Genomic DNA, 15,152 nt, shown 5'->3' on the forward strand with positions numbered 1-15,152 from the left:
CCCTTTTCTCCAGGTGAACTGATCTCTTTCAGCTGGAGATCAGTTGTAATAGCAGGAGATCTCCAGCTAGTACCTGGAGATTGGCAACCCTAGCCATGTGGGATGTTCAGGAGAATTCTATAGGGTTGTCACGCATGAGCTGGGAAATTCCTAGACATTAAGGGTGGAGCTTGGGGAAGATGGAGTTTGGGAAGGGGCAGGACCTCAGTGAGGTATAATGTCATAGAGTCCACCTTCCAAAGCCGCCAATTCATCCATGGAGAACTCATCTCTGAAGTCTGGAGATCAACTGTAATTCCTGGAGATTCCTCAGGCCTGGAGGTTGGCAAGCCTACAGGCTGTTGTGCTAGGACGAGGGTTGCCAGCTCTGGATTGGGAAATACCTGGAGGTTTGGGGGGGCGGAGCCTGAGGAGGACAGGTTCGGAGAGGGGAGGGACTTCAATGCCATAGAGCCCAATTGCCAAAGTGCCCATTTTCTCCAGGGGAACTGATCTTTGTCGCCTGGAGATCAGTTGTAATAGGGCAAGGTCCCCAGCCACCTCCTGGAGGTTGGCAACCCTCGCTAGGACCCACCACTGCTGTTTGTGAGACCCTCAAACTATTTTTTTTAAAGTAACAAAAGCAGTTTGCACCTGTCACCACGTTGGCAATCCAGGCAGAGCTGGCCTCCTTCAAAATGCACTAGTGTTAAAGTCCCGTCCCCCACCCCCACCCCCGTTCCGGCCCGCAGGAGGGCTTGTAAGTAAATGAAGAAGCTCTTCCTGACGGTGTGAAATTAGTAACCCTCCATTAGCTACGGAAATAAGTCTGCAAATCATGAGGGTCATTGCGCCGGCGTTTTATCAAAATGAGCTTTTCCTCGCATTAGCGTCCCGAGCCGCCTCGACAATTGGAATTCTCCTCGATATCGAAATGAATGCAGTCGCCGCTCGGAGCCCCTCCGCATTCATAATGCCGTCTCCGTCACCCGCCGGCTGGCGTAAAAGGCTCTCTTCCCAGATGCCCCCTCCCTCGCCCCGCCTGCCCTGTTCTTAACTAAATAGCTATTATATTAATGTTTAAAATCCATTTAGGAACATCAAGGGTGGCTTCTCCAAAAGGCCACCGACTTTCCTGGTGTAATTAGATGATGTAGTGCCCCCTAGTGGTGACACGCGCTCCCAAGAGATGCTGGGATTCAAATTGGATGATCCCTTTTCGGGGGAGACGAAATGCAAAAGAGAGAGGGAATTGTTAATGCTGTTGAGAAGCAGCAAGATATATAGAGAGGGCTGACGTAAATATGCTTATGGTTAAGGCAAAGCAGGAGAGGTTTATTGTCCAACGAGAAAGGGATTAAGCCCGAGCAGGCGGCATGGGCTTGAATAGCAGCCGCCGATGGCTGCTTTGGACCGTCCAGGAAAAGAGGGACAATTTCACAAAAACACATTAGAATATAAGTACATAATGAAAGCCCTGCTGGATCAGACCGAGGCCCATCAAGTCCAGCAGTCTGTTCACACAGTGGCCAAACCAGGTGCCTCTAGGAAGCCGACAAACAAGACGACTGCAGCAGAGTTATCCAGCACCTAAGATAATAGGCATGCTCCTCTGATCCTGGAGAGAATAGGCATGCATCCTGACTAGTATTCATTTTGACTAGCAGCCTTGGATAGCCCTCTCCTCCATGAACATGTCCACTCATAAGAACACAAGAAAAGCCATGTTGGATCAGACCAAGGCCCATCAAGTCCAGCAGTCTGTTCACACAGTGGCCCAACCAGGTGCCTCTAGGAAGCCCACAAACAAGACGACTGCAGCAGCATTGTCCTGCCTGTGTTCCACAGCACCTAATACAATAGGCCTGCTCCTCTGATCCTGGAGAGAATAGGTATGCATCATGACTAGTAGCCATTTTTACCTGTAGCCATGATAGCCCTATCTTCCACAAACACGTCCACTCCCCTCTTCAAGCCTTCCAAGTTGACAGCCATCACCAGGCCCTGGGGCAGGGAGTGCCACAAATTGTTTCGAGGGGCATGCATAATGATGGAAAGTGCCACCAAGTCGCAGCTGACTTCTGGTGACCCTGTAGGGTTTCCATGACAAGGGATGGACAGAGGTGGTTTGCCATTGCCTGCCTCTGCATGGCGACCCTGGGCTGCCTTGGTGGTCCCTTGTCCAAGTCAAGTCGCAGCCAACATGGCAGCCTTATTGGGTTTTCAAGGCAAGAGGCGAACAGAAAGGTCGAGAAACACTGACCTTCAGTGTTACTCCTCTGAAGATGCCTGCCACAGCTGCTGGCGAAACGTCAGGAAAGAAAATACCAAGACCACGGTCACACAGCCCGGATAGCCTCCTACAAAAATCGATGAACTCTGACCGTGAAAGCCTTCGACAATATTTAGAAAGGTCGTTTGCCCTTCATGGCTGTTTGGAAGGTCGCCGCCACTGTTCCTTCTTCACAGTGCAGTTCAGGCTTTTCATGCATGCGCATGCGCACACAGACTGATGGAGAGCTACCCTCTCCCCCACCCCAGTTCTAGCTGTAGCCCCACCGGTGCCTCTTTACAGTAGGAAATAACTACTGATATGATAACCATTCGATACCAGTGATATAAAGGGCTGTCATATAGAGGAGGGTGCCGAGTTGTTTTCTGTTGCCCCAGAAGGTCGGACCAGAACCAACGGGTTGAAATTAAATCAAAAGAGTTTCTGTCTAGACATTAGAAAGAATTTTCTAATAGTTAGAGTGGTTCCTCGGTGGAATAGGCTTCCTCGGGAGGTGGTGAGCTTTCCTTCCCTGGAGGTTTTTAAGCAGAGGCTTAGATGGCCATCTGTCAGCAATGCTGATTCTATGACCTTAAGGAGATCATGAGAGGGAGGGCATCTTGGCCATCTTCTGGGCATGGAGTAGGGGTCACTTGGGGGTGTGGGGGGGAGGTAGTTGTGAATTTCCTGCCTTGTGCAGGGGGTTGGACTAGATGACCCTGGTGGCCCCTTCCAGCTCTATGATTCTATAATTCTGTGATTCTAACTGAGAAAAAGAGAGCGGGTGCTTTTACACATGCTGAATAACGTACTTTCAATCCACTTTAACAATCATTTGCAAGTGGATTTTGCCACTTCGCACAGTAAAATCCAGCGGCAAAGTGCATTGAAAGTGGATTGAAAGTGCATTATTTGGCATGCATGAAAGTGCCCTTGAGTTCCTTACCGCAAGGAGATTACAATCTAAATGTTGATGGTGGGGGTAGACATGAGAGAAGGCTGGAATGGGTGAGAGCTCACACAGAATACGAGGCTGCCAGAGCAATCCTAAATTTAGTTGCACCCTTCTAAGCCCATTGCTTAGTCATAACTCTGTTTAGGATTGCACTGTGTATGCCCTTATCTCTGGGCTTTTCCACATTGTCATTTTCCTTACTTGTAAATTCTGGTTTCTTGTGTGGGGGGGGGAGGAGGATTCGGTTCCACATATGTTTTGCTCCCTCTAGTGGTCGATTCGATATCATGCAAGTTTATGTCCAGCATATCTCCTTGCAGATTTAAACTGCAGGGTTTTATGCCGGACATAAACCGGTGTGATATCGAATCACCCCCGAGAGGAAGCAAAACATAGGCGGAACAGAACCCGTCCCCCCACAAGAGACCAGAACTTACAAGTAAGGAAAATGAGAATGAGGAAGAGACCTCTGTTAGAAACGAGGCTACGATTTCTCGAAGTTCACATTCTTTATATGAGAGGTACATTTCAAATACGGGGCCTCCCCATCTGCAGTGTGAAGTGGTACAGTCCTGCAAAAGACACATTATGCGATTCAATAGATTGCATAGGTCTGTCCTCAGCAAGAGCTGCAGACCTAAAGAGCCTGCGTGGTATAGTGGTTAAGAGCGGTGGTTTGGAGCGGTAGAGTCTGATCTGGAGAACCGGGTTTGATTCCCCACTCCTCCACATGAGCAGTGGACTCTAATCTGGTGAACTGGATTTGTTTCCCCACTCTGACACATAAAGACAGCTGGGTGACCTTGGGCTAGTCACAGCTCTCTCAGCTCCACCTACCTCACAGGGTGTCTGTTGTGGGTAGGGGGAGGGAAGGTGATTGTAAGCCTGTTTGAGTCTCCCTTAAGTGGTAGAGAAAGTTGGCAAATAAAAAAAAACAACTTCTCCTCTTCTTCTTAAGAACATAAGAAAAGCCCTGCTGGATCAGACCAAGGCCCATCAAGTCCAGCAGTCTGTTCACACAGCGGCCAACCAGGTGCCTCTAGGAAGCCACCAAACAAGACGGCTGCAGCAGCACCATCCTGCCTGTGTTCCACCGCACCCAAAATAATAGGCATGCTCCTCTGATACTAGACAGAACAGGTATGCAGCATGACCAGTATCCATTCTAACTAATAGCCATGAATACCCCTTTCCTCCATGAACATGTCCACTCCCCTCTTAAAGCCCTCCAAGCTGGCAGCCATCACCACATCCTGGGACAGGGAGTTCCACAATTTAACTATGTGTTGTGTGAAAAAATACTTCCTTTTATCTGTTTTGAATCTCTCACCCTCCAGCCTCCAGCTTTAGCAGATGACCCAATGTTCTAGTATTATGGGAGAGGGAGAAAAACATCTCCCTGTCCACTCTCTCCAAACCATGCATAATTGTATAGACCTCTATTCTTCTGCTTCTGCTTCTTCTGCTTCTTCCACACTGTCCCTGCTGGTGTTGGGAGGGCCTTCCTCCATTAGCTTGCTTAGAAGACTCCGAAAAGCACAGGATTTTATTAACTCTTTCTGCTGTTATAAATGTATAATTGTCCTCATGCAGACAATTCTGGGCCAGGGGCCAGGTATACAAGCCTAGGCATACCTAGCACTCCTGTTGCCCACCACCACGCCAAGTGGTGGTGGTAGAAATTTTTTAAAATGGAGCGTCGTGTGCAGCGCTTTGTCACTTAAAGCAAAAAACCCAGAAATGACATAGGAATTGCCAGAATCTTTATGGTTTTACAACCTTCCTGCTGGTTGCTAGGCACTCTCTGGCATCATGGTGTAGAGGTTAAGGGCAGTGGACTCTAATCTGGAGAACTGGGTTTGATTCCCCACTCCTACACATGAGCGGCAGGACTCTAATCTGGTGAACCAGGTTGGTTTCCCCACTCCTACACATTAAGCCTGCTGGGTTGACCTTGGGCTAGTCACAGTTCTCCCCGGACTCTCTCAGCCCCACCTACCTCACAAGGTGTCTGTGGTGGGGAGCAGAAGAGAAGGCGATTGTAAGCCGGTTTGGGACTCCTTAAAGGTAGACAAAAGGGGAGGGTATAAAAATGAAGTCTTCTTCTGCTTCTGCTTCATATCTGTTTCAGCTGAACAAAGCCAATTCCAAGGATGCTGCTGATATTCTGAACTGGTGCTCAAAGTCAGTAATGGGCTAGAGGAGGGTGAACAAGCTGAAACTTAATCCTGACAAGACAGAGGTTCTCTGGGTTAGAGGAAAGGCAGACTTCAGATCTTTCCTGTCTTGGACGGGGCTAGACTCCCCTTGAAATGCCAGGTCCACAGCTTGGGAGTGCTGCTTGACACAGCAGTCCCCTTAGAAAACCAGGTGGCTTGGCAGGATTGAGGCACTGGTTGGAAATCTGCATGATTCTCCCAAGCTAGAGTTGGCAATACTACCTGTGGCATGTATTGGCTGATGAAGCCCCTTTGGTGGTGAAATCGTGATTATTAATCCAGAGAACGTTTCCATATTATCATGCCTTATTCGATGAAGATATTGTTTGCCAGCATGTCTTGATTCATGAAGATACCTACAAAAAAGAATAGAAACAAAGAACAGATAAAAGCTGAGAAATTGCTGAAATATCATTTTGATATGAACATCTTATACTTACCTCTGCCATATTATCACACCTTATTAGATTAAGATATTGTTTGCCAGCGTGTCTTGATTCATGAAGATACCTACAAAAAAGAATAGAAACAAATAATAGCTAAAAGCTGAGAAATTGCTGAAATATCATTTTGATATGAACTTATCTTATGCTTACCTCTGAAGAAGGTTCCTTTTGTATGTTTCACTTTATTGTTGTTGTATATTATTGTTTATTGTGGTCTACACTATACACACATTGTGTCGGTCAGTTGTCATGTAATTAGTAAACCACTTTGTAATATTTTCACTTACAGTTGTTTGAATTGTTTTTCATACATTATCTGAGCCTTATACTGGTATTTTGGTTAGCCTCCAGGTGGTGGTTGGAGATCTCCCGCTATTACTACAGATCTCCAAGCGACAGAGATCAGTTCTCCTAGAGAAAACAGCCACCCTGGCAATTGGACTCTTTGGCATTAAAGTCCCTCCCCTCTCCAAACCCCACCCTCTTCAGGCTCCGCCCCAAAATCTCCAGGTATTTCCCAACCCAGGGCTGGCAAACCTATGGCTCAGTGGTCCAGAGTGCTTTTTCCCAGCTGATGTAGTGCCAGCGTGTAGAGCCGGTGTAAAACCAGCATGGGTAGTGGTTAAGAGCAGTGGTTTGGATCAGAGGACTCTAATCTGGAGAACCGGGTTTGATACCCCACGCCTCCACATGAGCGGCGAATGCCAATCTGGTGAACCAGGTTGGTTCCCCACTCCTACACATGAAGCCAGCTGGGTGCCCTTGGGCTAGTCACGGTTCTCTTAGAGCTCTCTCAGCCCCACCTACCTCATGGGGTGTCTGTTGTGGGGAAGGGAAGGGAAGGTGGTTATAAGCCGGTTTGCTTCTTCCTTAAGTGGTGGGAAAAGTCAGCATATAAAAACCAATTCTTCTTCTGGTGCGTCAATGGTGTCCATTCCTAATTTTGGGACAGTCCGATCTAGGCACAGCGATCCATGCCTTAGTTACATCTAGACTGGACTACTGCAATGCCCTGTACTTGGGGAAACCTTTGAAGAGTATATGAAGGCTGCAGCTAGTGGGGAATGCTGCAGCTAGACTGCTGGGTAGGCCAGCTATCGGGAGCATGTGACCCTGATATTACAGCAGTTACATTGGCTACCGATCCACTCCCAGCCCAATTCAAGGCGTTGGGTTTGACCTACATGGGTTGGGACCACGGTATCGGAAGGAATTGCCTTTCCTGGGTTAAGGAGTTTGAAGAATACATTAGGCTTCTATGGTCTCTCCCAACAACTACTTTTATCTATGGATTATTTGCAGGCCAGGGCCTTGATAAGGCAAAGAGTACTAGATGTAGAAAGACAGCATGATCTAAATAGACTCAAAAACGCGTGTTACAATCGAAGCACCCTTACCAATGTGGCCCCGATGCCTTATCTTATTCATTTGGATAACCCTGATTATAGGAGGGCCTTTACCTTGTTACGTTGAAATGCTCTCCCTTCAGCTATAACTGGAAGGGAGATATAAAAAGATGCCCTATGGTCGATGTTTATGCCCTTGTTCTGATGGGAGCATAGAGACCCTTGAACGTGTCATTTTTGACTGCAAAAATTATAATAAAATAAGAGAAGACATTTCCCTTGTAATAGCTGGCTACCCAGGGAGAACTAGAGCGACTCGTCTTTCTAACATGCTCCCAGATAAGGACACCGAGCTAACCTGTAAAATGGCCAAATTTGGATGGCGAGTTATGAAGACTAGGCGGGCATGACTCGAACCTAATGGATGACTGTTTTTATATTTATATGTGGACTGTAACTGTGTTTTATTTAAGCTTAGTTTTTAATGGTTCTCTTAGGAGTGCGTGATTATGTTTGACAAGTATTTATTGATGTATGTAGCTATTATTCTTTTATTATGTAAAAGTTTTTATTGTTGGCCTTGGACCGTATTAAACTAAATCTGAATCGGAGGGAATGAAATCACACAAAGAGGCCCTCCTGACTGTCCCGCCAATCAGAGATATTCCTTAGGTGGGTCTGTGAGAGAGGGCCTTTTCAGTGGCAGCCCCACGATTATAGAACGACCTTCCCAGGGAGACACACCTGGCCTCCTCTCTTTCAGTCATTAGGAGGCAGCTGAAGACTGTTTCATTTAGGACTTTCCTCCTAGGGAGCTCAAGGAGTCTTACAATATTAACACATTGAAATTAAAACCCAAGATTTAAAAACCACAATTTAAAACTGCTTTACTGAAACAATGTATTGTTTCAAGCTCCTCCTTGAGCTCCCTAGGAGGAAAGGCATCTAATAGCTACCGTATATACCCGTGTATAAGCCGACCCGCGTATAAGCCGAGGTGCCTAATTTCTCCCCCAAAATGGGGAAAAATTAGGCACCCGCGTATAAGCCGAGGGTCGGCTTATAACCCCTCCCCCCCCGCAGGCTTACCTCAATCCAGGTGCGCAGGCCGGCGCCGGCCGGCAGGGTCCTCGCTACGCCCGGCAGGGGCGGCGACGGGGCCTCCAGAGGCTTCTGGAGGCCCTTCCAGGCCGGCGCTGGCCGGCAGGGTCCTTGCTGCGCCCGGCAGGGGCGGCGACGGGGCCTCCAGAGGCCTCTGGAGGCCCTTCCAGGCCGGCGCCGGCCGGCAGGGTCCTTGCTGCGCCCGGCAGGGGCGGCGACGGGGCCTCCAGAGGCCTCTGGAGGCCCTTCCAGGCCGGCGCCGGCCGGCAGCAGCCTCGCTGCGCCCGGCAGGGGCGGCGAAGTTCCCCCCTCCCTCCTCTCTCCCTCCCTCCCCCCCCTACCATATTGACCCGCGTATAAGCCGAGGCCGGCTTTTTCAGCCCTTTTTTTGGGCTGAAAAACTCGGCTTATACGCGAGTATATACGGTATTTAAAACAAATGAATGATAAATAAATAAATAGACTCTGGAGCCCCGCCCCCCCCATGCCCGCTCTTTGTCTTACATCCAATACAGCAATGTCTTCCATCTACGGTTGCTATTACAACTGTTCTCTAGCCAATAGAGCTCAGTTCATCTGGAGCATATGGGCGCTTTGGCCATTGGACTCTATGGCATTGAAGTCCCTCCCCAAACCCCGCCCTCCTCAGGCTCCGCCCCAAAATCTCCCACCGGTGGCGAAGAGGGACCTGGCAACCCTACTTCCATCTGTTCCCGCATGCCAGAGACAGTTCCTATTTCCTGGGGCACATCCCTGGCAAATCACCGGCCCTCATTTTGGGCCTTATTTTCACTCCCAGCGTCGAGGGCATAAATATTCCTTGGCAACCAACAGAAGCACAACCCACCAACTGCTCAGCCGCCCTTCTTGGCTCCCGGTCTCTTCCATACTTGGGTTGCCAACTCCGGCTTGGGAAATTTCTCGAGATTTGGGGGAGGTGCCCAGGGAGAGCAGAGTTAGCGGCAGGTGGGAGAGCTCAGCGCAGAAGTGATGCCATACAGACTGCCCTCTGCAGCTGCCATTTCCTCCAGAGGGAGAGCGTGGCACAGTGGTTAAGTGCGGCAGACTCCGACCTGGAGAACCCGGTTTGATTCCCCACCCCTCCACATGAGTGGCAAAGGCTAATCTGGTGAACCGGGTTGGTTTTCCCGCTCCTCGGAGCGGGAAAACCAACCCGGTTCACCAGATTAGCCTCCGCCGCTCATGTGGAGGGGTGGGGAATCAAACCGGGAAGAAAAACAGACCTGGATGGCCCAGGCTAGCCTGATCTCATCAGATCTCGGAAGCTAAACAAGGTCGGCCCTGGTTAGCACTTGGATGGGAGGCCACCAAGGAAGTCCAGGATTGCTATGCAGAGGCAGGCAATGGCAAACCACCTCTGTTAGTCTCTTGCCATGAAAACCCCAAAAGGGGTTGCCATAGGTCCGCTGTGACTCGACGGCTCTTTCTACCACCACAAGACTAACATACTAATCTCTGGAAGCTGCCGCTATTTACTTTGTCAAAAGGAGCCCGGGCGGGAAAGAATTCCTCCGCTGATAGATTTCCCCCTTTCCGTCGCTGATTTGAATCCTCTTACCTGGTTTCCAGTGCCCCACAACGTTGGGGAGGTTTCAACCCCCACACCTTACCATGCTCTCGACATGTCCCCAAAAAGATAATTTAATTTGCCAGAAGAGGGCAGCAGAACTTAATGAAAGTGTCTTTTACAAGCAAGTCAAGCTCTTTGTGTGTGAGTGTGTGCGTGTAAACTGCCCTCAAATCACAGCTGACTTATGGTGACCACAGCGAAGGGCTGTCAAGGCAAGTGAGACGCAGAGGTGGCTTGCCATCGCTTTCCTCGGCAGAGCCTTCCTTAATGGTTCCCCACCCAAGTATCTATTCTCTCCAGGATCAGAGGAGCATGCTGTGGCACACAGGCAGGATGGTGCTGCCGCAGTCGTCTTGCTTGTGGCTTCCTAGAGGCACCTGGTTGGCCACTGTGTGAACAGACTGCTGGACTTGATGGGCCTCGGTCTGATCCAGCAGGGCTTTTCTTATGATCTTATGAGAATGCCTATTCTATTAAGTGTTGTGGAACACAGGCAGGATGGTGCTGCTGCAGTCCTCTTCCTTTGTGGGCTTCCTAGAGGCACCTGGTTGGCCGCTGTGTGTACAGACTGCTGGACTTGATGGGCCTTGGTCTGATCCAGCAGGGCTTTTCTTATATCCTTATGTCATCTACTCTGCTTGTGTGTGTGTGTGTGTGTGTGTGTTGAGTGCCGCCAAGTCTCTTCCGACTCATGGCGACCCTATGAATAAGTGTCCTCCCAAACATCCTATCTTTAACAGCCTTGCTCAGATCTTGCAAACTAAGGGCCGTGGCTTCTTTTAGAGTCCATCAATCTCATGTTGGGTCTTCGTCTTTTCCTGTTGCCCTCAACTTTTCTTAGCATGACTGTCCTTTCTAGTGACTCTTGCCTTCTCATAATGTGACCAGAGTATGACAGCCTCAGTTTAGTCATTTTAGCTTCTAGCGTCAGTTCAGGCTTGATTTGATCTATAACCCACTCATTGGTTTTTTGGGCGGTCCACGGTATCCGTAACACTCTCATCCAACACCACATTTCAAAGGAATCTACTTTCTTCCAATCACTTTCTTAATTGTCCAGCTTTCACGCCCATACATAGTAATCTGCATAGTACTCGGCTTAGCTTCCGAGAATTGGCGAGATGGGGCTATACCATGCCCTCCCACATTCCCACCACTCTGGTCATTATACAATCTGATTCCTTTAAACTTTGTCCATGTGTATGTGTGTGTAAAAAGTGTCTTCAAGTCACAGCCGACTTATGGCGACCCCAGTGAGGGCCTTTCCAGGCAAGTGAGGAGCAGAGGTGGTTTGCCATTGCCTTCCTCTGCAGAGTCTTCCTTGGTGGTCTCCCTTCCAAGTTCTGACCCTGCTTAGCTTCCGAGATCTGACGAGATCGGGCTACACCATGCCACCTCTTTAAGGCTGTGCTGTTTGGGGGCAAAACTGGAAAAAAATCCCTGTTTGGGTATTCTCATGCTATGAAGTGTGTGTTATATAGAGCATTGGGGCAAAATTCAAACTGGACAAAAAAATTGGTAAGTATGATAATACCTTTGATCAAGACCAAACGAAACAGGGTGCCAGCTTTTGAGTTCTGCAGAATTCTTTATGAGACTGGAGAGAAGGGGGGCGGGGGGAAAGATGGGTCAGAAGTCCTCTTTGTCTGCCTCCTGGATAGAATGACGAACAGGTTATATGGAATTTTTTTCAAATGGTGCTGTATGGAAATGGATTCACACAAGTGAAAATGTAAAAACGTCTCTCTCCGATGGCAAGCAGAAGGCAGCCGGTCTGAAGTAGTGTTTACCTGCCCAGGAAGGAAAGCCTTGCTTGCTATCTCTGTGCATCCAGACTGGCTTCCTGTGGCCCACACATGCACACAATGGGTAAAACAGCTAAGACACGTTAGCACCACTACTGAGTGTAACCCCGACACTGTGGTCCCTTCCAAAGGCATCATTCATTATTACTATTCATTTGCGCATAGCACAAAGAATCCAGCAGAGGGAGCTCTAAGATCTCCAATTAACACTCTTGGCGCCCTGTGGAATAGCTCAATAGATCTAATCAAAGTTCAGGCATTGTTACCTATCAAGCTCTCCAGCTTTTATTGAGCCCGCTGCCCCCTGTATACGTAAGGTTGTCAACTCCGGGTTGGGAAATTCCTGGAGATTTGGGGGGGGGTGGAACCTGGGAAGGGCTGGGTTTGAGGAGGGGCCTCAGTGGGGTATAATGCCATTGGCCCTTTCTGCAGGGTCGATTTTGATGCTCGCCCAAAGCTCTTTTTTAAAAATGTGACCTTTAAAATGCTTATTCATGGACCCGACGCAAAAGGAGAAATTCAACCCCCCCCCTCGCCCGCTCCTTTGTTCCTTCCATTAGCCAACCGCCGTTTGCATATCTAACGCGCTGCTGTCGTTTTGCATGCTTCCTTGAGGGGATTCGTCGAGGCAGGGGCGGAACAAACACAAAAGGTCGCATTAAAGGGGGTCTTAAACAATGCAAAGTAGGTATGCGCCGGCTTAGCAGTCACTTCCTAAATCACGGTTCAGCATGAAAAACTTTTTTTTTTCAAAATATGCGGGGCACTTCAGCCTGGAACACACTGCTAATCACCAAACATAAATGGCCAGCGAGTCCGTTCACCAAAGCTGCCATTTTCTCCAGGGGGAACTGATCTCTGTCGTCTGGAATCTGGGATATCTCCAACCCTCACCCTGGATCTGGGCAACCCAAAGTACATCACCTTGTTTCTTCTTATGTTCTGCCACCAGCTAGGGATTGTCAGACTCCAAGTGGGACCAGGGGATACCCCGGAATTACAGCTCATCATGAGACTACAGAGATCAGTTCCCCTGGGGAAAACTGATGCGTCGGAGGGTGGGCTTTGTGGCATTATACCCCATTGAGGTCCCTCCCCTCCCCAGGCTCCATTCCCAAATTTCTAGGAGTTTCCCAACCAGAATCTGGCAACCCTACCCGCCCCACCACCATGAGGGTTGTCAGCTCCAGGATGGGAAATACCTGGAGATTTTGGGGGTGGAGCCTGAGGAGGGTGGGGTTTGGGGAGGCCAGGGACTTCAATGCCATAGAGTCCAATGGCCAAAGCGGCCATTTTCTTCAGGGGAACTGACCTCTGTCGCCTGGAGATCAGCTGTAATAGTGGGAGATCTCCAACCACCACCTGGAGGTTGGCAACCCTAATCCTCGGCTGCCAGCCAGGGGGACTCAGCAACCCTACCATCAGCTAGTCTCTGCCCTTTACCCTCTACCATTCCCCATTCTATGTTCTTCTTTGTGCGCAGTTCTTCCTTTTCCTTCTTTAAAGTATGTCTCTATGTATGTCTTTAAAGTATGTCTCTATGCCTTTCCTGACTCACAGACATGCCTTCCATCACCCCTAGGTTTTTTAGGGGGGGGGGGAGGAAATTAATCCAATCCCTTCTTGTGGGGTAATATCCCAGCACTGGCTAGATGCAGGATATCCCACCTCTTTAACAGCAGAGTCCTTAAACAGCCAATTCTATGAATGTGGAGGAATGTTTGAATAGCACACCTATCAAATGTTTAAGAAAAACTATTTTAATAAATGTTCATAAAGTCTTCCAAACCAACAACATTTTCTTTAAGAGGTTTCTGTAACTTTCCCCTCATCTTGAGAGAGTGTGTGAGGCAGACAGAGACAGGCCGTAGTCAGAGGCAGTTAGCAGCATCAGTTAGTTATAATAGCTATCGACAGAAGGGAGAGGCTGATTCTGGGGGAGGAAAAAATCCTCTGTCACTCAAATTAGGCTCCAGAGATTTTTCCAACACTCGGTTCTCAGTAGACCAAAGTTGTCCAGATGTCTCCTTCCGTCCCTTCCACCACCGCAATACGGATTCTGGCCACGCACAGGTTCTTTGCAAAACATGAAAATGTATGGGAGCAATAAAAGTCTTAATGGACGAGCAACTAATATGCTCCTCTGTGCTCAAAGGGTGAATCTCCTGTGTGAACATTAATCTTGGTTTGTCCCCATATGGGAGGCTTCATTAATTTAGACTGTGTGCCCCTTAAGCAGTCTTTTCTTCCAAAGCACATGATGGCAGCCACGATCTAGGACATAAAACCATTCCAAATGCAGCAGCGGGACTGAGAGGTAAAGAACTCCCCCACGGCCAGCAAAATTGGCACCCATAACTCTTGGAGCGTTTTTGTATACGAGGTTTAAATAGGGTAGCCTGGCTTGTGTCTGGCAACAGCCGGAGTTTTGAGTGGTGGGGGCACGGGGAAAGTGACGTCGCACAACACAAAGTCACTTCCGGATGAAGACCCGGAAGCGAAATTACTGTGTCGAGCAATGCTCTAGGAATTCTCCTGATCTCTATGGTAAAGGCTAAAGAGATCGGGGAAATTCCTAGAGTGTCGCCCAACGCTCAATGATACTTCCACATTATGTAATGTCTCTTCCTCCTCCCCCACCGCTCCACTGAGTGAGGACAGGGGACCGGGAGGGCTGTGGGGGTTTGCCCACCAATGGGAACTGCAAATGGCAATGTTAGACTTAGATCACCTCAAAGCTTCTTCCACTCTGTTGTTCATTGCTCATGCACAAGAGAAGGAGGGGGGCATTTGTAATGCCAATGTGCTTTCTGCCCTACATGTTCGTTTGTTTATTTATTTGATGGAAACTTTTTTTCTTTCCCACTTCTCCCCTTACAAACACTAAGCAAATGGTGCAAATGGTTATAAATAAACAACTAAAATAAACAACTAAAAAGAAGCAGAGCGATTGAAAAGAAGAAGCGCAGTAGTAGACGTCATTAAAACAACCGTAGCTCCAAATTGCTTGGAAGAATAGCCTTTTATGCAGGGATGTTTCCCCGCGGTCACCCCCACCAACTGCTTTTGATTGTGCGTGCCTTTTCCGCCCGCCTGAGGTCACCTTGTTCTCTCTGTGCGTTTTGAACACATTTTTCAGATTCTGGCTAAAACAGCATCTGGAAAACACAGGCAAAATGGGTGGGGAGAGCAAAGTGACTTGGTAAATGCATGCATAATCAAAAGGAAGCCCCGGAGCAGTCGTTGGGGGTGATCATGGGGAAACGTCCCTGTATATAAGGCCAATGAATCTGTTTTATGTTGGCTCCTAAAAGCAGAGAAACTTTGGTGTTACTGGGATATTCTTGGAGAATTCCCGGGTACGTTTTCTATTTCCATTACAAAGCTGATGGAAGGAGAGGTGGCTATAAGTGTCCTGTGTGGAAGTATCCTTAGCTT

This window comes from Euleptes europaea, chromosome 6, assembly GCF_029931775.1.
Source record: "Euleptes europaea isolate rEulEur1 chromosome 6, rEulEur1.hap1, whole genome shotgun sequence".
Taxonomy (NCBI): Eukaryota; Metazoa; Chordata; class Lepidosauria; order Squamata; family Sphaerodactylidae; genus Euleptes; species Euleptes europaea.